Source organism: Setaria viridis, chromosome 5, assembly GCF_005286985.2.
Source record: "Setaria viridis chromosome 5, Setaria_viridis_v4.0, whole genome shotgun sequence".
In the NCBI taxonomy this organism is placed as follows: domain Eukaryota; kingdom Viridiplantae; phylum Streptophyta; class Magnoliopsida; order Poales; family Poaceae; genus Setaria; species Setaria viridis.
Window position 1 is genome coordinate 24,261,295 of NC_048267.2, and position 26,499 is coordinate 24,287,793.

The 26,499-nt window shown below is 46.8% G+C and overlaps 1 pseudogene; it reads left to right on the forward strand.

Annotated features, from left to right (window-relative positions):
• Positions 1-16,524: 16,524 nt before the first annotated feature.
• LOC117858360 (uncharacterized) lies at positions 16,525-24,937 on the forward strand (annotated as a pseudogene).
• The last annotated feature ends 1,562 nt before the right edge of the window (positions 24,938-26,499 follow it).

Here is a 26,499-nt window from a genome sequence, read left to right on the forward strand (position 1 = left end):
GCTAGAAGAGCCCCCCGATGCAGCCCGTTTTCACTGTGAAAACTCACCCATTTTGTTTTCTTTTTTTGATAAAGATACATAATTAGAAGATAACAAACGAGACGAGTTCGGCGGCAACCACGCCATCCACGTCGGTAAAATTTTTTTACGCCATCAGATCTTGATTTTACGGCTTACGTGATTGGTCGGCAGTCCTGCACGTTGCCATCTCTCGGCGAAAAAAAAAACCTCCCTCGAGGAAACTTCCTCTCGGGTGGAGTTTTGGAGCTCCAAAATCACCTCTTTTGAACCTCCTCATGAGTAGTAGTGCAACTAGGGGTGGAGTTTTGGAGCACCTCTTTTGCAGCTCCAAAACCACCTCTTTTGAACCTCTTCATAGAGTTGGTGGGTAATTACCCACCAATGCCATTGGTTAAAAAAAACGGTTTGATTCTATTTCTCCCAAGCCCCCCGCGCGGTGACTCCCTCCCTCCCACGCCGTCATCTTCCTCCCCCACTGCCCCTCCTGCTGCCCCTCCCGGCCGCCTGACCCCGCCGCCCCTCCTGGCTGCTGGCCGGCCCCTCCTGCTGCCCCTCCCGATCGATTTGGAATGCGGCGGCGGTCGGGGCATGGGCCGTGAGCGCTGGAGCAGCTCGCCGGCAGTTGTCGGACGTACTCCCCAGACCCACGAGTAGGCCTTGGACGGCCCACTAAGGGACGTACTCGGACATGATCAGAACAAGGATAGGCGTATCCTTCTCGGACTAGTCTTGTATGTTTATGGAAAACTACTCGGGCCAATACCGAGTAGAACTCTGTAACAGTACCCGACTAGGACTCAGACTTGTAACCCTGCCCTCCCGAGTATATAAGGCCGGGCAGGGACCCCCCTCAAACAGAATCCCTCGAGACCAGAACTTACATCAATACAAACCAACACACAGGATGTAGGGTATTACGCGATCTAGCGGCCCGAACCTGTCTAAATCGTGTTCCTTACGTCACCATTGATTTCTTGATTCTCGAAGACTCTTACCGCATAAAAGAACACCTAGGGTACCCCCTAGGCGGGTTGCCGGTCTAAAACACCGACAGCTGGCGTGCCAGGTAGGGGGACTCGTCGAGTTTCTCAACGCGAGCTCAATGGCGAAAGTCATCATCAGGCCCGTCTTCTTCATCGAAGCCGGCGCCTCCTGAGTTTTTGGATCCTAGTTCTGCGTCGCCGAAGGCTCGGGATCGTTCCGGCGCCAGATCGTCGACACTCAGGAGAAGAAACCAGAAAACCTGACCAGAAAAAATCAAGATTTCAAAGTCAACAAGTTCGAGTTCGACTACGCGTCGGATTCGACTTCGCCTCGGATTACTCCAACGTTTCGCTCGGGGGTCGGACACTGCCGACCCCAGGACTCAGGGTCGGGCGAGGCGGAGTCTCGCTCAGGGGTCAGGCCCTCTCGACCCCAGGTCTCGGGGTCGGACGAGGCGGAACTACCCCTCCAAAGGGTCGGGCTCCGCCGACCCCAGGACTCGGAGTCGGGCGAGGCGGATTTCCACTCAGGGTCGGGCGAGGCGGAGCTACTCCCCCAAGGGGTCGGGCTCAGCCGACCCTTGGAGTCAGGGTCGGACTCACTTCGGATTCGGTGGCCCCAGTCAGCATCCAAATCAGGTTCGACTTCAAAGCGGTTCCCGCACGGACTCAGCAACGCGACAAAAGTCTACCAAGGTTTTCTTGCTCGAACCCCAGTTGAACTCGGGCATGACGAGGATGTTGACTCCGACTCATCCTACTCACCAGAGATACCATTATCTGGTCCAGCTCAAGGGTTGGTAATAACTTCGACATCACAAGGCAGATTCGTCCACTGGCCGGGATTGCGACCATCTTTTCTTGACCGTGACTACGACTCACGCCTCGTCGCCCATATAGACAACCTGCCATATCAAGAGGGCGTTCGACTTACGTCCAACCACGAAGCAAGCTACACAGAGATTGCTACATCAAGTTCCGGAAGCTACTACCCGGACAGGGAGATACTTGTTATTACTCAGAATAACAACCCGGGTACTAGCCAGAATAGAATCCCCAGGCGACTAGCACAAATCGACAACATCTCTGAAGATTAATCTACAGCCGACAATGAAACTCCCGAACGGCGCAACCAACGAAGGGCGCGCAATGCCACTCGAGCTGAGCGACGACAGTCGATGGCTACAAATATTCCTATAACAAATCTTGAACGGGCTTTCAACGCAGTCCAGGCTCAGGAGCACAATACTCCACTCGCGGCTATCGCTTCAATCAACCTTTTAACGACATTGATGCCTCAAGATAAGGATAACGCAGCCACAGCTCAACTCGTGCAGCGTGGCAACGGCCTAATCGCACAACTCGCAGAGCAAGCCTACAAGCTACTCGACAAAGAATCACCAATCCCATCCATTCCTCGCATTGCATCGCATCAAGACGGAAGCAGGGGGGCTACAGATAAAAATGTCACCCCACGAAACGATGATGCAGTCAACCAACCCCGGCAACACAGCCAAGGTCCAAACAAGCATAAAGCTCCTACTCAACAGAAGGATGTGGGTGAAGCCAGCTGCACCAACTCGGTTAAAATTATTTGCCCTACTCGGAAGATCCGCGAGATGTCCAACTTCAGCGATCTACGAGAAATCCTCAATAGTCGGCGCGAACGAGAAGTCGACAGCTACAACCACTTTCCTGCTTTCACAAATCGGGTAATGAAAACAAAATTACCCGAAAAGTTCAAACCAACCGGCATTACCAAGTACGAGGGCAAGCAAGACCCAGTTCAATGGCTGCGCTGTTACTTGCTAGCCGTCCAAGCAGCCGGGGGTAACAACGACACCAAAGTCATTCATTTCCCCATATGCATGGAACCCGCGCCACTAACCTGGCTCGAGTCCATTGACTCTTGGGCCGACTTGACAAAGGCTTTTACCAACAACTTCGCCGGCTCCATGGCTAGACTAGGCAACAAAATCGACTTAAGACAAATTAAGCAGAAAGAGGCGAGACCCTACGCGACTATCTGCGACGGTTCTTCGAAAAGAAGGCTACTATAGTGGACATCTCCGAAGCAGACGTCATCGAGTGCTTCCAAAATGGACTCTATGTCGACGAACATACCAAGACTTCGGTCGCCGACGACCAGCCGATGTCAAAGAACTCAAACTCATGGTGCAACAGTGGACCGATGAAGAAGACAAAGAACGAGAACGGTTCGGTTCCCACCGCAACCGTGGACGCGACAACATCCACACCAATGACACGGATAAAAATTGGCATAACGATGCTCGGAACTCCTATCCGGGTAACCACAATCGCAAAAGGAAGCCCGACAACACCGTTGCTGCCATGACCAGCTTCGGAAAAAAGGGACATCACAGAAACGACGACGGACCAACCTTCACGGAGCTACTCAAAAAGCAGTGCCCCTAGCACCCGACTAGCAAGCACTCCGCATTAGACTGTTACAGTATGCGCCGAGTCATGCAAGACTTACCCGCACCACCAACCCCTGAAGAGTACGCCAAAAAAAGAGACAAGGGTAAAAACAAAGCCCGCAACGACGAAGATGAGGACGGCGATTTCCAACCAGCCTCAAAAACCGTCAACGTCATTTTCGGCGGCATTCCCGGCACTACATCCAAGTGAGCTAACAAACTCGTACTCCGGGAGATCATGGCCATCGAGCCGACGGACCCCACACCGCTAAAGTGGTCGGAAGTTCCAATTTCTTTCAGCAGAAAAGATCAATGGACAAAATTTTCAGAACCAGGCCATTTTCCACTAGTCCTGGATCCAGTCGTGGTAGGTTCAAAGTTAACCAAAGTACTCATCGACGGCAGGAGCGGCCTCAACGTTATCTTCGCCAAAACATTAAGGAAAATGTGCCTCGACATCACTGAAATGCTTACCCCAACAGATTCACCTTTCTACTGCATTGTACCCGGAAACGCGGCCATACCACTGGGACAAGTTGTCCTTCTAGTCACCTTCGGAACTAAGGAACATTACCGCACCGAGTACATCAGATTTGAGGTCGCCGACTTTGAGACATCTTATCACGCCATACTCGGACGGCCAGCACTAGCCAAGTTTATCGCAATACCACATTATGTCTACCTGGTACTCAAGATGCCAGGTCCCAAAGGAGAGCTCACGCTACGAGGAGATCTCTGGAGATCCTACGAGTGCCACACCGAAGCTGTGGAAATTGCTGCGACTACTCAATCTCCTAGTCTCATGCAGCAAGTCTTCACAGCTTCAAAGAAACTCCATCCCACCGAACTAGAGATCCCGGAAAACAATTCGGGCTTCGCAAAGGTGAAACCCGCCAGTGAGCAAGACTTAAAATCGATCGACCTCCAGACCGGTGATCCTTCCAAGACAGCCCTAATCAAAACAGGGCTGGATCCTAAATAGGAATTCGCGCTCGTCAGTTTCCTTCGGGCTAACCATGATATCTTCGCTTGGAAGCCGGCTGACATGCTAGGTGTGCCAAGGAACTGATCGAGCATTCTCTCAACGTCAATCCCAAAGCTACTCCAAAACGGCAACGACTACGCCGGTTCGCTCAGGATAGGCGAGACGCAATCAAAAAAGAGTTGGCCAAGCTACTCGCGGCAGGATTCATCAAGGAAGTTTTCCATCCTGACTGGCTCGCCAATCCCGTGCTTGTTCGTAAGAAAAACAACAATTGGCGAATGTGTGTCGACTACACCGACCTCAACAAACACTGCCCGAAAGATCCTTTTTGGCTACCCAGGATGATCAAGTGGTTGACTCCACCACCGGATGCGCCTTGCTATGCTTCCTCGATTGCTACTCCGGCTATCGTCAGATAAGCCTCAAAGAGGAAGATCAAGCCAAAACAGCGTTCATCACGCCCTTTGGAGCTTTCTGCTACAAAAACAATGTCCTTCGAACTCAAGAACGCAGGAGCAACTTACCAAAGGGCTATACAGATGTGCTTCGAAAAGCAGCTTCATCGCAATGTCGAATCTTATGTTGATGACGTCGTCGTCAAAACAAGACACCGGGAGGAACTCATTGCCGACTTGGAGGAAACTTTCTCCAGTCTTCGCGCTTTCCATTGGAAACTCAATCCCACTAAGTGTGTCTTTGGAGTACCTTTTGGCAAATTACTCAGGTTCATCATTAGCCATCGCGGCATTGAGGCCAGCCCGGAGAAGATATCTGCCATCACAAACATGCAGGCACCAGCCAGCATTAAGGACGTGCAGAAACTCACAGGCTGCATGGCCGTTCTCAACCGATTCATCTCGAGACTTAGAGAACGGGGACTACCCTTCTTCAAGCTTCTCAAACGCCAGGACAAGTTCAAATGGACGGAAGAGGCAGATAAGGCATTAACACAACTCAAAGACTTTCCGTCAAAGCCTCCTGTACTCACCGCTCCCTCATCGAACGAGGACTTGCTCCTATACATCTCCGCTACTACTCATGTCGTCAGCATGGCAATAGTAGTCGAAAGGTCTGAACCGGGCCACGCTTACAAGGTCCAACAACCTGTCTACTTCGTCAGCGAAGTACTCTCGGACTCCAAAACTCGGTATCCACCGATATAAAAACTCCTATATGCTATTCTACTCACCTCCCGGAAGCTGCGCCATTATTTCCAAGAGCACAACATCACAGTCATCTCCGACTTCCCGCTCGGCGAAATTCTCCATAATAGAGATGCCACGGGTAGAATCTCCAAATGGGCAGTTGAACTCGAAGCTCTTACTTTGAACTTCAAGCCAAGGACAGCCATCAAGTCTCAGGCTTTGGTCGACTTCATAGCCGAGTGGACCGAAAATCAAGTACCAACTCCAGTCGAACAACCAGAACATTGGGTAATGTACTTCGATGGATCCCTCAAACTTGAATGCGCCGGCACAGGCGTCTTACTCATCTCCCCCAAGGGAGACCAACTCAAGTACGTGCTGCAGATATTCTGGGAAGCATCTAATAACGAAGCCGAGTACGAAGCTCTACTACACGGCCTTCGCCTCGCAATCTCCCTCGGCATCAAACGACTACTGGTGTACGGCGACTCCCTAGTCGTCATAAACTAGGTCAATGACGAGTGGGACCGAAACAAGGACAACATGGACGCATATTGCAAATAAGTCCGTAAACTGGAAAACAAATTCTCCGGCTTGGAGTTCCATCACATCATCCGCGACAACAACGTTGCCGCCGACATCTTATCCAAACTGGGCTCAACTCGTACAGAAGTTCCAGCAGGAATTTTCGTACACGAACTACGCAAGCCATCCATACTAGAACAGGTCACACCGCCAGTAGTCCCGACTACTGACGCCTCCCGAGAGATCATGATGATAGAAGTCGACTGGAGGACACCCTTCATCGACTACATCAAAGATCACCAGCTACCATCCGACCAGAATACAGCTGAGCAAATCTCCCGACGAGTAAAGAATTACGTTCTAGTTGGAGACAAGCTCTACAGGAAAGGTGCATCATCTGGAGTACTCATGAAGTGCGTCACCAGAGAAGATGGCCAAGAAATCCTAGAAGAGATTCATAGAGGAATCTGCGGCAACCACGCCTCTTCGAGGACACTAGTTGGCAAGGCTTTCAGGGCAGGGTTCTACTGGCCAATGGCTCTGGCCGACGCTAAGCAACTAGTCCAGAAATGCAATGGTTGTAAATTCTTCACAAAACAGCAACACGTGCCAGCTTACAAGCTAGTCACAATACCTCCAACATGGCCATTTGCCTGCTGGGGGCTCAATATGATTGGCCCGTTACCAACTGCGCCAGGAGGATTCAATAGAGTACTCGTGGCAATCGACAAGTTCACCAAATGGATCGAGGTCAAACCGGTCACTTGCCCCAAGGCAGACCCGAGTCCTCGACTTCTTGGATGAAATCGTACACCGCTATGGTTTTCCCAACAGGATTATCACAGACCTCGGGTCAAACTTCAATAATCACGACTTTTGGGAATATTGCAAGAATAGCGGCATCGATGTCCGCTATGTCTCGGTTGCTCACCCACGAGCCAATGGTCAAGTCGAGCGTGCTAATGGCATGATACTCGATGCTCTGAAGAAACGACTACATGACGTCGGCAACACCAAAGGCGGCCGATGGCTCAAAGAGTTACCCAATGCCTTGTAGGGCCTACGTACCCAACCATGCAAGACTACGGGACTATCACCCTATTTTCTGGTATATGGCTCAGAAGCCATATTACCTGCCGACATCATGTGGCAATCACCATCCGTTGAACAATACGGATATAGACAGTTTGGAAGAAACAAGATGCACAGCACTAGTGCAATCTGCCAGATACCTTGACGGTTTAAGGCGTTATCACGATCGCAACGTCAAGGAAAGATCTTTCAACTCGGGCGATATGGTCCTTAAGCGTATCCAAGACACGTCAGGATTGCATAAACTCAATTCACCGTGGGAAGGTCCTTACTTTGTATCAAAGGTGACAGGACCCGGATCTTACAGGCTCCAGGAGTTCTCAGGAGAACAAGTGCCAAATTCTTGGAATATCGAACATCTCTGTCGCTACTACCCATAAGCAGCACCCAAGTAGTCACTTCAATATCCCTACTCGGGCCAACTGCCCGACTACCAACTTCAAGATAACTTCGACATGAGTTCTCTACTACAAGGATCATTGCCCCGGTACAAAACTCTTCATATTAATCTCTACTGAAACAAGAATACATCAAGTTACAAACGAGTACAAGGACTCGGCTTACACGAAGACTACAAGCAACTGCCTACTGGCGGGCTGCATTTAAGCCTCAGGCTTTTACTATATCACAAGGCCACTCAGGTCTTCCGACCACAGGAAGGGCCCACACGCAAGGAAGCTGCGCAAAACGTAGCCATGCCCAGGTATCCTACCCAAGGCACCGCCAGGTACTCCATCACCGCCATCGCTTGGACAACGGCAACGCCAAATCTAGCAAGACGCACCTAGAGGGAACCAAGGCTGCTCTTTTGCTAGCCTTGCGAAGCCCATCTACTCTATGGCCGCACCTCCACCTCTTTCAGAGTGGGATGAAGACCGCGGCACTCATCACCCATCAGTCGCGAGTTCCAGCCCGTACTCCACTGGATCAGGAGCTGCAAGATGAGGCGTGCGATGAAACCTCCTACGAGGATTCTTCTAGCATCGCGGCTATCCCTACGAGCGCAGGAGTCTATGGAGCTAAGGTGGCCTCAATCTACGAGGAATCTTCTAGCACCGGTGCACTCTTTGATGGCTCTCTACACTCAAACAGAAGCAACCGCAGGCAATCCATCGCTACTCAGGAGCTTGAGTTGGTTCGCCCACCAGATGGCCCTATTTATAGCCGAAAGCTCCAGCTACCACCTGCTCAAAAGTTACTATGCACCCGTGATTAATGAGTCTGACGACTCCTGATTCTGCCCATGTGACTGCACTCAGGTCGCAATGGACAAAGGAGCACAGTACACCCGTGCATCCGCAAAGGACAAAAGAGCACAGTACACCCGTACATCCACAAAGGACAGACGAGTACAGTACACCCGTGTCCCTCAGAAGATGAGTACTCAAACAAGTATTACGACTACTCGCCACTCGGGACTACTACGAGCCAAGCATAGCCTACATGTCGGGGGCTTCGGCTAACTCCGACCCCAGGGTCAGGCGAGGTGGAGTTTTCACCCTCGACGAGGTCAAGCTTAGCCGACCCCAGGACTCAGGGTCAGGCGAAGCGGAGCCTCACTCGGGATCTGGCGAGGCGGAGCTACCCTCCCATAGGGTCGGGCTTCGCCGACCCCAGGACTCAGGGTCGGGTGAGGCGGAGTTTTTCACCCTCGCAGGGGTCAGGCTTTGCCGACCCCAATACTCAAGGTCGAGAGAGACGAATCCTCCCTAGAGGGTCGGGCACAGCAGAGTTGCAATACTTCGGGTTTCGACAAAATGGAGTAAAAACTACTCTTCGCAAGACAACGACAACAAATCCAAAGGCTTGATATTCAACAGTATCAATGTACTCGGTACAAAAACAAGATTACACACAAAAAGCTCAAGGCTCTTCTAAGAAGACAAACTCCAACATCTTGGCTGCAATAGGCTCCGCTTCCTCGAGGTACTGCGCATATGCTTCCTCTGTGCAGTTGCGAGCCACGCCATCTCCAGCCACTGCCAAGTCTGCCCTCGGGTAGTAGGACTTCACAACTACAAGAACCTGTTTGCAAACAGTCTTGCAAAGTCCCGCCACTTTACTCGGGGCAGCTCTTAGTCGCTCGACTAGCGATTGCGGCCCTGCGCCTTCCTCCACGGGGGCTATAGCATTCACCAAGTCTTCGGCCGCTCCAGACAACTCTTGGAGTTCACCACGAAGCCTTCCCAAGGTCTGGGCATGATCTCTGCATGCCACCATGGCCATGGCAAGCATCACGCCATTCTGCATCTTTCGGTCTCGCTGATGCTCGCAAGCAGCTTGTGCTTCCGTGAGCGCGGCCCGAAGATGTTTGGCTTCATCTACCACCCGGTCATGAGCGTTCCTCCAATCAATAACTTGGCTCCTTGCAGCTACCTCCTGCTTCTTGAGCTCTACAAAGCAAAAGGACTCAGGCCACAACCAACTCCAGTTGGACACACCCAAAGTAGTCGCAATGCTTACCTTGATACTTGTTCAGGGACTTGTAGCGGCTCTCCAGTTTTTCCTGCAGAACCGCGTGATCCGCGCGTTCCACGGCAAAGGACTTTGCCCCGACTTCATGAACCCGAAGAGCTTCTATCAGCCAGGCACATTCTTGCTCCAACTGACGGCTTCTTTCCTGAAAACACCCAAGTAGGGTATGGTGAGTTTCAAGCCTCACAGCTATCCGGGTCATGCAATAGCGAAATTTACCTGGAAGCTCCGGAATACATCAATGGACCTCTGGAACTCCAAATCAGAAGGCAAGCTAAGTACTGGCCTTTGGGTACTCTTCACAAGATGAGGAATCGTACCCAGAGCAGCGCCTACAACATTTAAAACGTCAGCTATCAACCACGACTACAATAAACAGAATACAGGCACTTACCTGGAGCAGTCGTTTGTTTGGATTTCTCAACAACAGCCAACACTCTGTCAAACGATGATGATAGACCGGCACTCCCCGAGCCTGATGCAGCAGCAGGAACCTCCACTGAGCGAATCACGTCTTGAAGCATCGACATAGTAGCTCCAAGACGGCCGGTGTCCACCTCGGGTACCTCTTCAACAATCAGGTCCTCAAAAGGAACAGATGTTGTAGTCGAAGGGTCTGGCACTATCCCTGTTTCTACAGGGATAGTGTCCTCTGCATCCCTACACCAACAAAAGTGTCACTGCATGATTCCAAGACAAAACCAACGTCATTCAAAAAGAAATGAAAGCTCACCGGGTTGAACGTGCTGGCAGTCGCACACACTTCTTCTTGGCGACAGGCGGCCGAGTACTAGGTGCCACGGGAACAGCCGCCGGCACCGTCTTCTCACCAAGATCTACAAAATCGAAGTCAAGACCAACAATACTACTCAAATGAAAACAATCGGAAGGGACAACGCTTACCACTGGCGATCACATTGGACAGCAAGGTGCCAGTAGCAAGTACTGGTGACACCTCCTTCGCTACTCCAGCCGGCAGCCCCAGAACCGCCTGGTCAGCAATGGGCGACATAGCAGCTGACGGAGTTAGCGCGGTTAACTCGGGGGCTACCATAGTTTCTGTTGATGGCACCTTATCCAGCACCGTGTCAACAGCCGCATCACCGACTTCAGGGTCGGACATGGCCATTTCTTCAGAAATAGCCTCATCTACAGTCTTTACGAACCAAAAAGAAGATTCACCACATCAATAACGAATTTCAAGTTCGTCAGTAATACACAAGTTATCGACTACATACCTTGGTACCCCGAGACTTCTTAGGGGTCAAAGCAGATTTAGCCGCAAACACCTTGCGGACTACTCTACGTCTCTTGACGGGAGGAGAAGGCTCGTCCTCCGATTCCTCGACTTTAGCTTCCGACTCTTCTTCCGATTGCACCAAGTAGCCGGCAAGAACTCGGGACTTCAAACAACAAATCGGTGTCAGCAACAAGAATCACAAGTCAAAGAAGAACAAGTCAGGAGGCAAATACTTACCACTTTTGGCTCGTACCAGGCGTCATACTGACAAAGGGCTGCAGGGATTACTGGTACTCCCTGGTAGTTCCTAAAAAACTTAGCCAGCAGCGCCTCTACGTCATCATCAGATATGTCCTCATCAGACATACGCGATGGATCCTTCAGACCTTCATACTCACTTCCCGAGTGAGCGCGTTTTTGAAGTGGCTGGACCCTTCTCTTCAAGAAGCTGGCCGCCACGTTGATCCCAGTCAAACCGAGTACCTTCAACTCGGTGATCTGCTGCATCAGGAGATCAAGCTCAGGGTGTCCTCGGGCTCGCTTACCCAGTTTTCCGCATGCTTGGGCGCGTGACCAGTCACCACAGGCAAGCGAGGATCATGGTTCCCGATGTAGAACCACCTTTTCTTCCAATCCCCATGGGAGTCGGTCAGATTATACTCAATATACACATTCGAGTTCCTGAGTTGGAACTCGGTGCCTCCAAAGATTTCTGTCCGCTGGGCACTCGGCTGAGGCTTGCAACGGAACAGCTTCCTAAACAACTCAAGACTTGGAGGTACTCCCAAATAAACTTCGCACAGATGTACAAATATAGACATGTGCAGCACTCCATTGGGATTCAAGTGGACGAGCTGAAGATTGTAGTACTCGAGAATACCTCTGAAGAAGTCGGAGGTGGGCACGGCCAGTCCCCTTTCCACAAAATGAGCAAGCATCACTGTCTCGGCAGGATGTTCCTCAAACTGCCATGCATTGGGAAACGCGGGGCGCCATTCAAGGATCTCCTTCGGCTGAAGGAGCTTGGCATCAACTAGCGCTTGGACTGCTTCCTCCTTCATCATCGAGTGTTGCCACATTACCCCAGGTGGCGGCGGAGCAGTCCTTCCCTTTCTTGGATTTGACCTTGCCCACCGCCGGAGCCTTGCCTTGGATCTTCTCGGGTTTCTTGCCCATCTTCTTGGAGCGCATTCAATGGACTCAACCTCAAGATAAGGAAGAGGCTTCCACTCAGATCTATCTCACAAAGCGGCAATAGCGGAGGCAGCGGCACTGGCGGCGGCGAAACTGCGAGCGAAGGCGCAGAGGAGGAGGAAGAACAGATCTAATGCCCGTGCGGCGTCACAGCAACCGAAAAAGGTCTGTCCAGATTTATCTCTGCCAGCTCCGATTTCGACGCGTCAGTTGCACAACAGACAGATTAATCGCGTATTAATCGCAATAAACACCCAACGGCTACTGCATTCAACGGATTGCTGACCACTTCAACGACAGGAATCGCCTAAGTGCTCGGGGGCTGCGGGTACCGTACCTGTTGGTCAGTTTTTTCTTTTTCAAGATCTCCGAGGGTAAAATGGGCAAAAGCTGGTTTGACCCTAAGCCTGATTCTTCGACTCAACCTAAGGCTCGGGGGCTACTCCATATGGAGTGTGATTGACATCGCACTACCATATAAAATTACTGAGGAATAGAGATAACTCGAAGCTGCAGAAAGAGTACCTTCCAGCCACGCGACAGTACTCGAGCACTTCAGCCTGCAAAACTACTTGGGTAGTGCCTGCAGTGCCCAAGACTATGGCGCACGACTACAAAGTACTCGGGGGCTTGTCGGGCGTACTCCCCAGACCCACGAGTAGGCCTTGGACGGCCCACTAAGGGACGCACTCGGACATGATCAGAACAAGGATAGGCGTATCCTTCTCGGACTAGTCTTGTATGTTTATGGAAAACTACTCGGGCCAATACCGAGTAGAACTCTGTAATAGTACCCGACTAGGACTCAGACTTGTAACCCTACCCTCCCGAATATATAAGGCCGGGCAGGGACCCCTTCAAACAGAATCCCTCGAGACCAGAACTTACATCAATACAAACCAACACACAGGACATAGTGTATTACGCGATCTAGCAGCCCGAACCTGTCTAAATCGTGTTCCTTACGTCACCATTGATTCCTTAATTCTCGACGACCCTTACCGCATAAAAGACCACCTAGGGTACCCCCTAGGCGGGTTGCCGGTCTAAAACACCGACAGCTGTGGCGAGGAGAGACTTGGGGATCCTGACAATGAGGACCTGCGAGGCGAAGGGAGCATCGGGGCAAGTAAAAAAAAAGGAAGAAGAAGATGATGATAGAGAGGATGACAAGTGGGGCCTGAATTGGGGGGAACAATGATAATCCACACTGAAATCAGTCTTTTTTGGAGCTGAGAGCACTCTTCTGGCCAAACACCCTATCTAGACTACTCCAACTCCACCCAGAGCTAGCTCCACTTGGAGTTTTGGAGTGGAGCAGCTCCACCCAGAGCTGGAGCCATGCCAAATAGGACCTCAATCACGGCCGCCACTCTGCCCGAGCCTTCCGTGCCACCGCACTCCTACCCCTCATCCTCGATCCCCACCGTTGCTCAGGGCAACTCCAACCGAAGGGGGCGTCCGCGATCGGCCCGCCCCTCGCGCCTTGCCGACGGCGCCGCTAGCCGCGACCGCGCCGATGTGGGCAGCCGTGCATCACCCGTGCCTTTGCCCCCCCCCCCAGCGACCCGTTCTGCGTGCGCGCCGGTAGGTGCTAGTAGTGTCTGAGCGTCGCCCCGCCCTCCCTCCCAACCCTCCCTTTCCTTGGCAAACAGGACTGGCCGCCTCGCCACACGGATTTCGCCGTGCCATGGCTCTCCCGGCGCCCCTCCCAGCTGTTGCCGCGGGCTTCCCTCGTGTATTGCTACAGGTTGGAGCATGGCACCTCCGAATCCTCTTCCCACTGTTTTTGGGCAAGTCTTGGTGAAGGGAGATTTCCCCGTGATTTCTTTGTGATTAGAGATGGTATAAATCCATATTCTTTTTACTATTTGTGCTTGACTTCAAACCTTGATCTGTACTTCCTGTCCTTTGATCGACTTTTATCGGCTGTTCATTCTTAATGTGCTCAACTAATGGTTCCTCTTTGTTTCTGTCAGTGCAGGCTATGGGCAAATGGTTCACACCTAATTAATACGCGACAAATGTTAATCCCAATTTCCCCAGCCAATCTGTAATGTTATTTTAAGCACAACCTTAAGATTCCTTTCATATGTTTTGAGTATAATTGAATCATATATAGAGAAGCTAGAGTCAAATATCTGCAATACTCAAAGACTATTTGAATAGTAGTCATCATCTGTGGCCTTTGGGTGATGTTATATAGTCTGGAAACACAAGTACTTTTCTTAGATCAAGAAAAAAGTGCCTTCTTTTTTTTTTCTCTCCTCATGCTGACTCTTTTCCATTTATCTTTTTATCTTAATGTTCTTTTCCTAACTTTTGAGGTTTTCTTTCCGGAATGAAGGTTGCACTGATGGTAGTGCATGTCTTTGTGCTGATTTGTTGCTGATAGTGCCAGGTAAGTCCATGTCCATACTTGCAGCATGTAACTTCCAGCTAACCATTCTGTTGTTAGCAGTATTGCTAATTGCTTTTTTCTTTTGAAAATTTAAGCTTACAAATTGAATCTGGTTCTCCGCTTGTTGTTGACGCAAAATCTGGACTTCAGGTTTCTGCGTTGAACAACACGAAGGACCACGAAGATCTGCTTAACTCCAGTGCAACCTCCAAATCGGCTCGCGAAGGTGCAAGACGTGCCACTCAATTTAACATGTAATTGACAAGGAAACATTAAATTCCTGAGGCGAAAGGCGGCTAAGCCTTCGAGCACATTAATAGGCGTTACTTTGAATAAATGCCATAACAATTAGATTTTCAATATAATCATACAGTGTAAATAAACAGAAGTATTAATGGCATGTGCCATCGGTTATATGAGCTGACGGGCTAAGATAAATACAATATAAAACAACAGCCATAAAAGGAGCCCTTGCTAACCATGTGCACGTTAGATAAACTAAAAGATCTTAATTAATGTTATGAGACGTAGATTGGACTTAACCAAGACTGTACGACTGAGAGGGCATTAACCTCAATATGTTAATCTAAAAGATTAGAGCATGGTAACAATAACCTCTTACCTACCACTGACAAGCCCATTAAGCTAACGGATCTAATTAATATCATGAGACGTATATTCAACTTAGACAAGGCAATACGGTTGACAGGACATTAACTTCAGCCCACTAACTTAATAGACTAGCTTGCAGTAGCAAGGTCTCGTATGCACAACTATTGGCTCAAGGACGTCATCATGCTTCTGAGAGATATGGATGATACCCAGCTGATGCATCGGCTCTCAATGGTAGCGCTTTGACGTTAAAGATCTGACGGCTAACAATACGAGTGGTAGGGGTAAAGATCTATCGGACATAGCATATGTAAAGAATGTAAAGTATGCAAGATATAACCAGCTGATACGATTATATAACTGGTGAACGCTTAAACAAGATCAAGGAGTCGATAAAAACAACCTAATCAGATCTAAGCCGTTCGATAACTGTGAGCGCTTGATAAAATTAAGAGATCGATATGATACATCTTAATAAAACTAAACAACTCGATAACTATGAGCAACATCGAAGATAAATAGAATATTGGACAAAGCCTAGAATTGCAATCTAAGTTTACTCGATAACTAGCCACACGATCAAAGATCAGAATATTGGATGATACCTAGAAAGTTCTGATATAGAGAACGTAATGATCGGATGATGGTACTTACAAGCTCGCATGAGATCAAGCCGATGCAGCCCTGTGCACAAGAACAAACTCACCAGTTTCTACTCTACTTCTACTCCTAGGGTTTTGGTGGTGTGGTGCCGAAAGGTTGTATTGATTGATTGATGATTATTCATTACAAAGCTCATAAGTTTATATTTATAACCTGGAGCAAACTAAAATCCTAGTCGGTTACGACATGAACCGGTACAAATGAATCTAAAACTACTAAAGATAAATCTCCACGCTTTCCCTTATTTGGTGGAGTCAATTCTGCTTTGGATCAGATTCTTCTCTGTCTTCACTCGGCTTTTGGAATCCGGTCGCTCGTGGCTGCCTTTGGTCAACACAGGGTAATCAACAGGCTTTCTTTTGCAAATCCATCAGCTGTCAGAATCTTATCTCATTGGTTGACTCTGGTAAAAAACCGGTGTCAACACATGCCCCGTAATTTTGAAATATAATATTATGTTTCAAAATTCTCTTCTCATGTTAGCACCCTCACAGGTTCCAAGCCGATATCCCTCCACAACCAAAAGAGTCGTTATCGCAATCATGACCCTTTTTCCCAGGTTTCACAATGGAGCCTCCCTCAATTTTCAGGATTCTCCAGGCAAAAGTCTTATTATATAACCGCCTCATCCTTTCATCTTCTTTACCAAGCCGACTAAGCTTTTTGCCACCGCAAATCAGAAACAAGGCTCCATCGGGAATCATCTTTAGCTAGGCGTAGCAGACGTCGAAGCTTCAAATAGCTCCAATGGCCACCTCCAACCTCATCCCAGAGGTACTGTATATCAACGCCTCATCTTGATACTTTAGATCTGATCTGCCCTTTTACTAAATCCCTCTTTTTGATTCAATTTGTGATAGGAACTTAGAGATCATATCTTGATTCTGCTTAGCGATCTGAATGGTGCATCCTTCCTTAGCCCTATGGGCGATGAGGATCCCACCAATTTTATTAATGCTGAAACCCAAAGGATTCCTTACAAAACATCTTTCGTGGATTTAGATGACTGGATAGATGGTTTCTGCTCATGGCTGTGTAAACTCCAAGGTTGGAGGACATGGTATCATAGGGTGTCAATATCCAAAAGAGTATAATGGGACGAGCTGTGCATCGGCCATTGCATAGAACTTTCCTTGTCTGAGATGGAAAGGGATGAACCCATCTTAACCGCTGCCTCATATTTCTGGTCAGATACTTTGAATGCTTTTATGTTTGGGGATGGTCCAATGGCTCCATACTTGCTGGATGTTTACATGCTGACAGGTCTTGACATTACTTCCCCTGTCTCCCCATTTCACCTCAAGAGCATCAACAAGCACAAGTTGGACACAAAGGGTATGATGAACTGGAGCAGATATATCAGCACCTTCAGCAAAACTTCAAGACCTGTCAATGACAAGGAGCACACAACTTTCCTGAATATGTGGCTAGAGAATTTTGTGTTCTATGGATCAACTTTAATTCCATCATTAGATTCATAATGTTCTGCCGAAAGCTGTCCATTGCTAGAAAAATCCCTCTTGGGCAATATTTATTGGGTGCGGTATATTCTCTGATGCATTAGGTATCAACCAAATTATGAGCCAGCTCTCCCATTGGCCCAACAATGGTCCATGGTGGTTTATCCAACTATGGCTCAATGTTTATACTGCATCAACATTTGGAAGAAACCCAACTACAAACTCTTTCCCATCTAAGTATGTCGTAGGTGCACGTCCTTTGGTGAAGCAGCATCGGCTTGTCCTAGAGCTTCGTTGACAGCATCATCGGTAGCCAATCTGTTCAAGATCTTCTATAATGAATTCTTGCAGCCATCATCCCTTTGGTTTCCATATGCAGATAAGAACAACAACTTCAAATTCCCAACTGACTTAGACTTGGACCAAGTGGGCATCGATGAACGCAGCACATCCATCTGACTGACAAGTATCTCCCCTTGCGTACTCCCTGTTGGCTTTGGTCAAGGAAGATATCTAAAACCTTCCTATGAATTTTATCATCCATCAGCCTTTGCTCGTCAGCTGGGTTTTGGCCAAGTCCCAATCGGCCTATTCTTCATGGACAAAGTGAGAACCAAGGACCCTTTAGATCAATTCCTCGAATATGACAGATTAAAGAAATTGACCTCCTCATTGCCTTTTCCCATCTTATTGGAATGGAAGCGCCTCTCGGGATATGCATCAAGGCTCTTTGTCTTATGGTGGAAAGAATGGCGAGACCATTTACCCAACAAATCGGTTATGTACTACTGCAAAAAGATTTTCTCAGAATATGATTAAACCAATGAGGTAAAAGTTCTAACCTCAATTTCCCCAGCTCTTTTATCATCATATCTTATTTTCCTTTACTCTTCCCAGGAAGAAACCGACGCTAAAATCTTGGTTGGGAGTAATATTGGCCGGCCGATTGATTACGGTCCGCCGACTCCTACCCCAATCTTGGGAGCCAATGCCCCACCGGTGTCTGCTCTTCTCAAAGGCACCTCTTCTCTCAGCAAACGCAAGTTGCCTACCAAGGATACACATCATAGGAAGAAGAGGCAACTACATGTTGGATCAGCATCAGGAGTATGGTCTTTATATTCTCTCCATTTCTTTAAATATCCTTTTTTGCTAAATCTTCTTTTGCTCCAAGCATCACCAGATTTGGCATCGATTTCTCCTTTAGACGATGAAGTCTTGCAAGAACAGCACAATCCCATCCAGCAGGGACTGCTATTACCAATTTAGTAAAATTTATATTTTGAGATGATCAATATTCACAGTTTTGCCATATGTCAACTCACACCCTCCTTACAGGAAGGGACAACCCTCAAAGAATCAGTCAACCAACCAAGGGCCACTCCGTCGGCTTCAATGTCACCTAAGAATCCCCTTAACTCTCCAAGGCCTGCAGCCGATGAAGACAACATTCAAGTCGATGTTCATTTGCAAAACAGATTCCTGCCCAGGTATGAATCCTTTGCCCTTAACAGCAACACCCTTTCAACAAATAATTACTCATCCTGAACAATCTTATAGGTTGATAAGCCATCAACATCAGCCCTCTTTTCCTTCAGCATTGACGAGTATGTAGATGATGAAAAGATTAGTTCAGGTCAAAAGAAAGCCCAAATCTCGCTAGATATCAAGAGTCAACTATCGGCTATACTAAAGATGCTTCATCAGGATACTTTGGTTTTGCTGGAAGATTCAAAGCCAATTCAAAAGCTATACAAGCAGATCAAAAATCATCTGGCTCTAGATCTGGCAGCAATGTTAACCCCGACATCTTTTATTGAGTCAAATTTCCTCCAAGTTCATGTAGCTCAAAAGCATATAGCCGACAGGCAGGCTAGCCAACAAGCTATGCTCCAACTTGAAGCTGGTCGTTAAAAGGTCAAAGAACTCAAGCAACAGGCTGATAATCTGGCAGCTTCTTCTTCTGCTGTAGAACAGACTCTAAAAGAATTGGAAGTCAAACATGACCAGCTGATGGAAGAATTAAACCAAGTCAACCAAGAGATTGCAGCCACCAAGAGTCAAATTGACACTTATCCTAGTGCAATCTAGAAAAAGAAAGAGGAGCTGACAGCTTCTATCAAGAAAATACCCCGCCAGCAACAGAACGTCAACCAAGTGTCAGGATCAGATGGGGAAGACTTTAAGCTAATAGCTGACGTAGAGGAAATCCACCTGCGCGCGATTGAGGCCATTGAGAAGGTCTTGTAGAAAATACTTGAATTTTTTCTTATGTCGGCCTTTACACAACTCCCGTTTGTCCATCTTACTTTCAGTATCTTAATGATAAGTAGTGTTATGTATATCTCCCATTTAAGGCTTTTTCAAATACTTCTCCTTCAAGGGTCTCTAGTATGTATGCATTTCTAGGAACACAACGATTCTCTCGATAGGGTCCTTCCCAATTAGGTGACCATTTCCCAAATTTGTTATCCTTAGTCCCTGTCGGTAACACTATTTTCCAAACTAGCTCCCCTTCTTGAAAACTCTTAGGCACCACCTTCTTATTCTAGTATTTGGCAACTTGAACCTTATCTGCTTCAATTCGTTCCAATGCAATCAGCTGACAACGAACAAGGTCTTCCAACTCATCTTTCATCAAACCATAATATTCATCGGCCAAGAGATGATTTTGATTAACAATCCTTCTTGATCCAGTCTTGATTTCCCAAGGTGATAACGCTTCATGCCCGTAAACCAGCTGATAATGCAAAACTTTAATGGCTCCATGATAAGCCATCCAATAGGCCCATCATGCGTCGTTCAATGTTGTGTGCCACTTTCTGGGAGTTTCATCAATCTTGCATTTTATCAACTTGATCACACTTCTATTGGAAGCTTCTGCCTGACCATTGGCTTGAGCATAATAAGGTGAAGAATTTAACAACTTAATTCCCAATCCATCGGCAAATTCCCCAAATTCCGCGGACATTAACACTGACCCTTGATCAGTTGTAATAGTTTGAGGAATGCCGAATTGATGGATAATGTGCTCCTTAATAAAATCTATAACATTGCTCGAACTAGCATTCTTTTGAAGAAATTGCTTCTACTCATTTTGTGAAATAATCAGTTGCCACAATTATAAATTTGTGACCCTCACTTGATGATGGATAAATTTGACCAATGAGATCAATTACCCCATCCTCTAAACGACCAAGGTTTGATAATTGTATTCATAGCCGACGCTGGTGCCCTCTGAACATTTCCAAATTGTTGACATTCTTGGCAACCCTTGTAATATTTGAAACAATCCTCTAGCATCACCGACCAATAATATCCGGTTCTCAATATTACCCATCGCATTTTATGAGCCAATTAATGGGAACCACAAATTCCCCCATGTACTTCATCTACCGTAGATTTGGCTTCTTCTGAACTTACGCATTTCAAAAGCACTCCATCAATCATCTGATAATACAAGGACTCATCAAGCAATATGTACTTGGTAGCCTTGTACCATAACTTCTTGGTAACCTTTGGAGAAGGATTTTTCAAATAATCAATTATCTCCTTCCTTCAATCACCAGCTTGATCACCCGTAACATCCATAATTTGCTCTACTGGTCGATATCCTGATGCCATCTAAGCTAACCGATTGGCATCTCCATTCTACTCTCGAGGGATGTGGTGCAATGATACAATCCCAAACTCCTCCAATAATTACTTACAATCATTGAAGTATTCTTGCAACAAATCATCTTTGCATTGATAAATTCCCAACAATTGATTAATAACCAACAATGAATCACCAAAAATCTCAACAACGTCGGCTCTAGACTCTTTCAATATATGGAGTCCTTTCAATATCGCCTCATACTCGATCTGATTGTTGGTCATGCCTTTCTTAAACGGAAAAGCAAACTCAAATGTTGCCCCCCAAGGTGACACAATATATAAGCCGATGCCACATCCTTTGTCACATGACGATCCATCAAAGAATAAAACCCAAGGCACCAATTTAATCATGTCTACTGATTCATCCCGATGATGTACAATAAAATCAGCCATAGCTTGAGCCTTAACGGCCTTAGCCGATTCATACCGTAAGTAAACTCAGTCAGAGCAAAAATCCACTTGCCCATCCTTCCTTTCATGATAGGAGCTAACATCACAAAGGTCCATTCAAAGAAAAACTTATATGGAACACAGACTTCCCGGTACGTATGAAGTTTGCACATTTATTACATTGTATAACACGAATATTTCATAACTTATTTTTTTCCGCACTGAAGTGCTTAAGACAGGAACCCGGGAATAATCTATGTGGCTACTACATCTGTGAGCACATGCACAGTTTTATGGGACCCAAGGGACTAAAGATGACGCCGCACAACTTTAAAGTATGTAAAATAAAACTATTACGAGTTAATTATTTTCTAGCTCCTTATATTTAATTGTTCGTGTAACATTCACAAATTTTCAAATTATAGATGTTAAATATTCAATAAGAACTCTTGAAGGAAGAAAGAGTAGCGGCAATATGTGAAGGTCTCATTGGATTCCTAATGGACGAGGTGGTAAATCCAAAAGGAGAATTTTATTACAATGGACGACAATTAGACGCTCCGAGCAACACCTCGACGGGAAGATTGTAGATATATAGTTTGATTTATTTGTATATATAATACGCGCTAATTAAGATTGATTTGTACTAGTTGAATTGTGTATATGAATTGTGTATATATATAGTAATTGTATAATTACAAATTTCATTCGTTTAAATACTAGTTGATTTCATTATAAAAAAAATCTCAACTACTTAAAGGGTCGTGGTACTATGTACGTGATGCATGAAAATTTCAGGCGCCATGCAGGACGCCATTTAGTCCTGGTTAAGAAATCCAACTGGGACTAAAGGCTAACCCTTTACTCCCGGTTGGGAAACCTAACCGGGACTAAAGGGTGACCTTTACTCCCGGTTGAAAGATCTGGGACTAAAGACCCCCCCTTTTGTCCCGGTTGATTTATCCCGGATGGATTTTCGGGAGATATGCACCCTACCAACCGGGACTAAAGGCGAGTTCTCTACTAGTGTCTCTCTCACACCCCCAGGCCTGGAGGGTCCCTCCACAGCCCCATCCACGGTTATTTTGGCGCGGGACAGAAAACTCCACGCACCTCCATCCTGCGCGTGGCAGTCCACTCGCCTCCCTCCATCTCGCTCGCGCCGCCCACCACCACCTCCATACATCCCGCGCGCAGACCTGCGCCGCCTCTGTCCCTCTTCATCTCTTTTCCCTACTAGGACCTCGCTAGGTCACGAGGAGGATAAGATCCAGGCCAGCCTGAGCTCTTGTTGAAGCCTGGGGCTACGACGAGCGTGGATGTGCTCCACTCCGGCCGGCACCTCCATCCCTCCTCACTGGCCCATCCCTCGCGCGGCGTGCCTCCCTCAATCGAACCTTTACTGATCTGCCGCTCCTCCACCAGCGCCTCTACCAAGCCTCCACCAGATTGCAAGGTATTTTTTTGTTTGATTGCTTTGTCATAAAATCAGTTTGGTTTTGTAGTTTACCGAGGCTTGCAATCGCGTCAGTACATCGAGGCTTGCATGCTCTTGTTTTGTTTATTTGTTTGATTTCGCAATTTCCAAGGTATGTCATGTTGCTGCTGGGGCATTCGGATAAGCAGCAAATAGGATTAGCATTCGACGGGTCAGTTTGGTGTTGGGGAATTTCTACAGCAGCGGTAGTGTTCAGTACAAAAATCAAATGAGATAATGAGAGATGCAGTGATGATTGCCCTGTTTTTTAGTCTAAAAAAAGTGAATATGCAATGTTACTAAGAGTCTCATAGAAATAGCTGGATGTTGTTTTCGTATACGGTCCATTAAGAACACTGTGTACTATGCTATTGTAGGACATGTTATTGTTGCGCAAAATGATCATAAAGGAGGTTTTAGCTCTCAGGAAGAACAGGTCAATGTGAGGAAAAATATTATATGGACATGCGGATATTTTAGCTTCATGTTGTTTTAGTGATAAGTTCACAGACCTATTGCTTAAGCTTTAGCATAATTTTCTTATACCGGGAGATGGTTATTTGGATGAAATATTTATACTGTTCCTAACAATTACTGCTACTATGGATGATATTTTTATGTATTGTCAGTGAGAACAAATTATTATTTTCTAAGATTCAAATGTATAATTCTTTGATATTGCCAACCACCAACTTGTTTTTTTCTCTGCAGATGACAGCAGGAGGTGGTTCTTGGACTGGCCTCATGTCCGATGAGACTAATGTCGATGCATTGAGCTTATCAATGCCACTTGAAGACACACTGTCACTCCGGCAAGTGGTGGAAAAGGAAGCACCAAACGATCAAGCAATTACACTCCACAGGAGGATATGCAATTGTGCATGTCATGAGAGAGTATCAGCATGGATCCTATTGTTGCAAATGAGCAGCCGAGCAAGGCATATTGGAAAAGAATTGCTGAGCACTTCCATGCCAACCGCACTTTTCAGTCTGATAGGAATGTAAATTCACTTGAGCATCGCTAGGACACAATTAAGAAGGAATGTGGAAAGTTTCAGGCCTCCTATGAACAAGTTGAGCGTCAACATCCAAGCGGCGTACCATATGAGGAGCATGTAAGTGTAATTCTGTACTGATCATTTTATATAGATTCCTTTGTGTTGCCATCAACTAACACTTACTTTTTTGCAGCTTCTTGAAACCCAAGCAATGTTCACTACCATGCCACCAAAGAAGGCATTTCAGTTTATTCACTATTGGCTCAAGGTGAGAAATTATCCCAAGTTTCAAGCAATAGATAAATCGCACAAGAAACTAAGGCCTAGCGAGTCTTCCACACTATCTGAGAAAGGTGCTGAAGAAGAAGAGGGAGATGAGAATGGTAAGAGTCGGAATCCTGATTCAGCAGGGGCAAGCCAAACAAAGAGGCCAATTGGAAGGAAGGAAGCAAAGCAAAGGTTGAAGACCAGAGGAGATGCAGGTCCATATGAAGAAGCTATTGAGGAGTTGATCTTGGATAAGAAGGAGCAGAAGAAAATGAGGGAGGAGGAAAAAAAACTGGAGGAGGAGAGGTGGAAGGAGACGAGGATGATTCATCAGCAAAAGATATCCTTGGAAAAGGAAAAGTTCATGTGGGAGCAAGAACAGAGGATCATGTTCTGTGATGTGAGCATCTTGAATCCGGATCAGAAGACCTATGTGTTGGCAAAGAGGGCACAAATTGCAGCACAAAAGATGGCTGCCTTCAATAGTGGATTTGGCAGCGGGTTTGATGGTGGGTTTAACTCTTCTAAAGGTGGTCATGTCAATGGAGCATCACAATAGGTATGTATTATGGTAGCATGCTTCATTATCGATCATTTTGTCCTTGCGTTGTTCATTCCATTTGGCCTATTTAATTTTATTTGATGTGATGGCATTGTTCTATATCCACATGTATATGGAATTGATGCATTGAGCATTCTAGTATTGCAGTCCCTTGTTCTGAATTTTGGTACATGGTAGCATGTTACATTTCTGATTGCATATTTTTTACCATGCAGGCTACAGTTCTTTAAAGGTTCCAGTGTCTTCACTCTCCAAGTCTATTTGCACGTTTGTTACAATTAGAACATTTTTAGTCTTGGTTAAAATATTTGTATTTTGTGGCTTCACATGGATGTAACTTCAACTCACATTCTTGTTCAAACTGTGTGATGGTTTTGCATTTTAAAGTTAGTGAGCTGCGAATATGCTCATTTTTATATTTAAAATTTTGAATTTAAATATGGATCGTGTGTTTCAAATTACGAATTTAGAAATAGTCCACTAGCATTATTAATATTTTAGGTTGAATTAATGTTGTGTGAAATGAAGAATATACATAGATGATATGTGTGAAAATAAAAGAAGAAATAAATAGGAGTTCAAATTTAGAGACCCTTGCTGGAGTTGGTCGTAGAAAACAGGCCCTAGAAAAGTAGGGGGAGCCCCTACTCAAGAACTAGGGACCTCCGTTTACGGGTCATTGCTGGAGTTCCTCTAAGTATACCAACAGCTGTCCAGCCCCATCACTTTCATCCTCACCGCACCTGCATTGTTGCAATTCACGTTAACAATGGCACCGCCGCTGTTTAGCATGTTGACCTACCCAATCGGTGCGAACTGGGCAGTGACAATAGGAATTGTCGTCACTGGAGAGAATGTGAAGAGCTCGAAGGAGGAAGGCTGGGATGGGCTCTGAATTTGGTGTCAGAGGAGTAGCTCCTTGGTCTGGTACAGGTAGACCGCGTATGATCGATGTGGCATTGACCATGGCAGCAGTGTCCTCCCTCTGCCCCCACTCGACATCGGTAGGCTGGACTTCTCCGCTTGTAGCAGTGGGGGTAGCCTCGGACACGGTGCTCATCAGGGTCCCACCTTGCACCCTAGCAGGTTGAAGGCTCCAAGGACCCCTCCAAACTGCAAGAAATAGATGGGCACCAAAGCGTGCAGGAGCTTTAAAGCTCTATCATGATCAATGTAAGGCAAGTTGGTGATGTTCGTTTTCATCTTGTTCACAATAGTAAGAAAGCACTGAAATAAAGCATCAGCAGACTCATCGGGCAAATGAACAAAGTCTTCATACTCACGCCGGTAGGTCTCAACGAGTCATGCCTTCACCTGACTAATCCCCTCATGGAAACTCAGAAGTCGGGATCAAATCTCATGAGCCAGAGATAGATCCTCGACGCGATCAAACTTAGCACGGCATAGAATAGCAAATAGGATATTCGCTGCCTTGTTGTCGGTGTGATATTTATCTCTTTATTCTTGAGTCAAGCGAGTGGTAGGAATCACGTAAGTAACATCTTGAGTGATTTCCCTAACCCCTGCTCCTCTACTATTCAGATGGGCTCTCATTCGTATTTTCCAATATCGATAATAAGACCCATCAAAGTAGGGAGGCGCAGTTCAGGAAGAACGCTCAGAGATCGCCATTTTGGATCTCGAAACAGATTAGGGTATGGAGAAATCTTAACCGGCTCTAATACCAATTGAAGGACCGAAACGGGCGACTAGGGACGTGAATGCGAGCCAATTCAAATTTCTTCAAAGAACCTCGACTTAAATCCCAAACAAAACCACAATCATCTCTTCTAGCAATATCAAGTCCTCTTAGCTATACAAAAGCTAACGGACCAAGGAATGGTGTTAGGAACTAATTTAAAGACTAAGGAAGCTAGAATGAACCCAAGCAAGTGTCGGAAGAAGAGATAC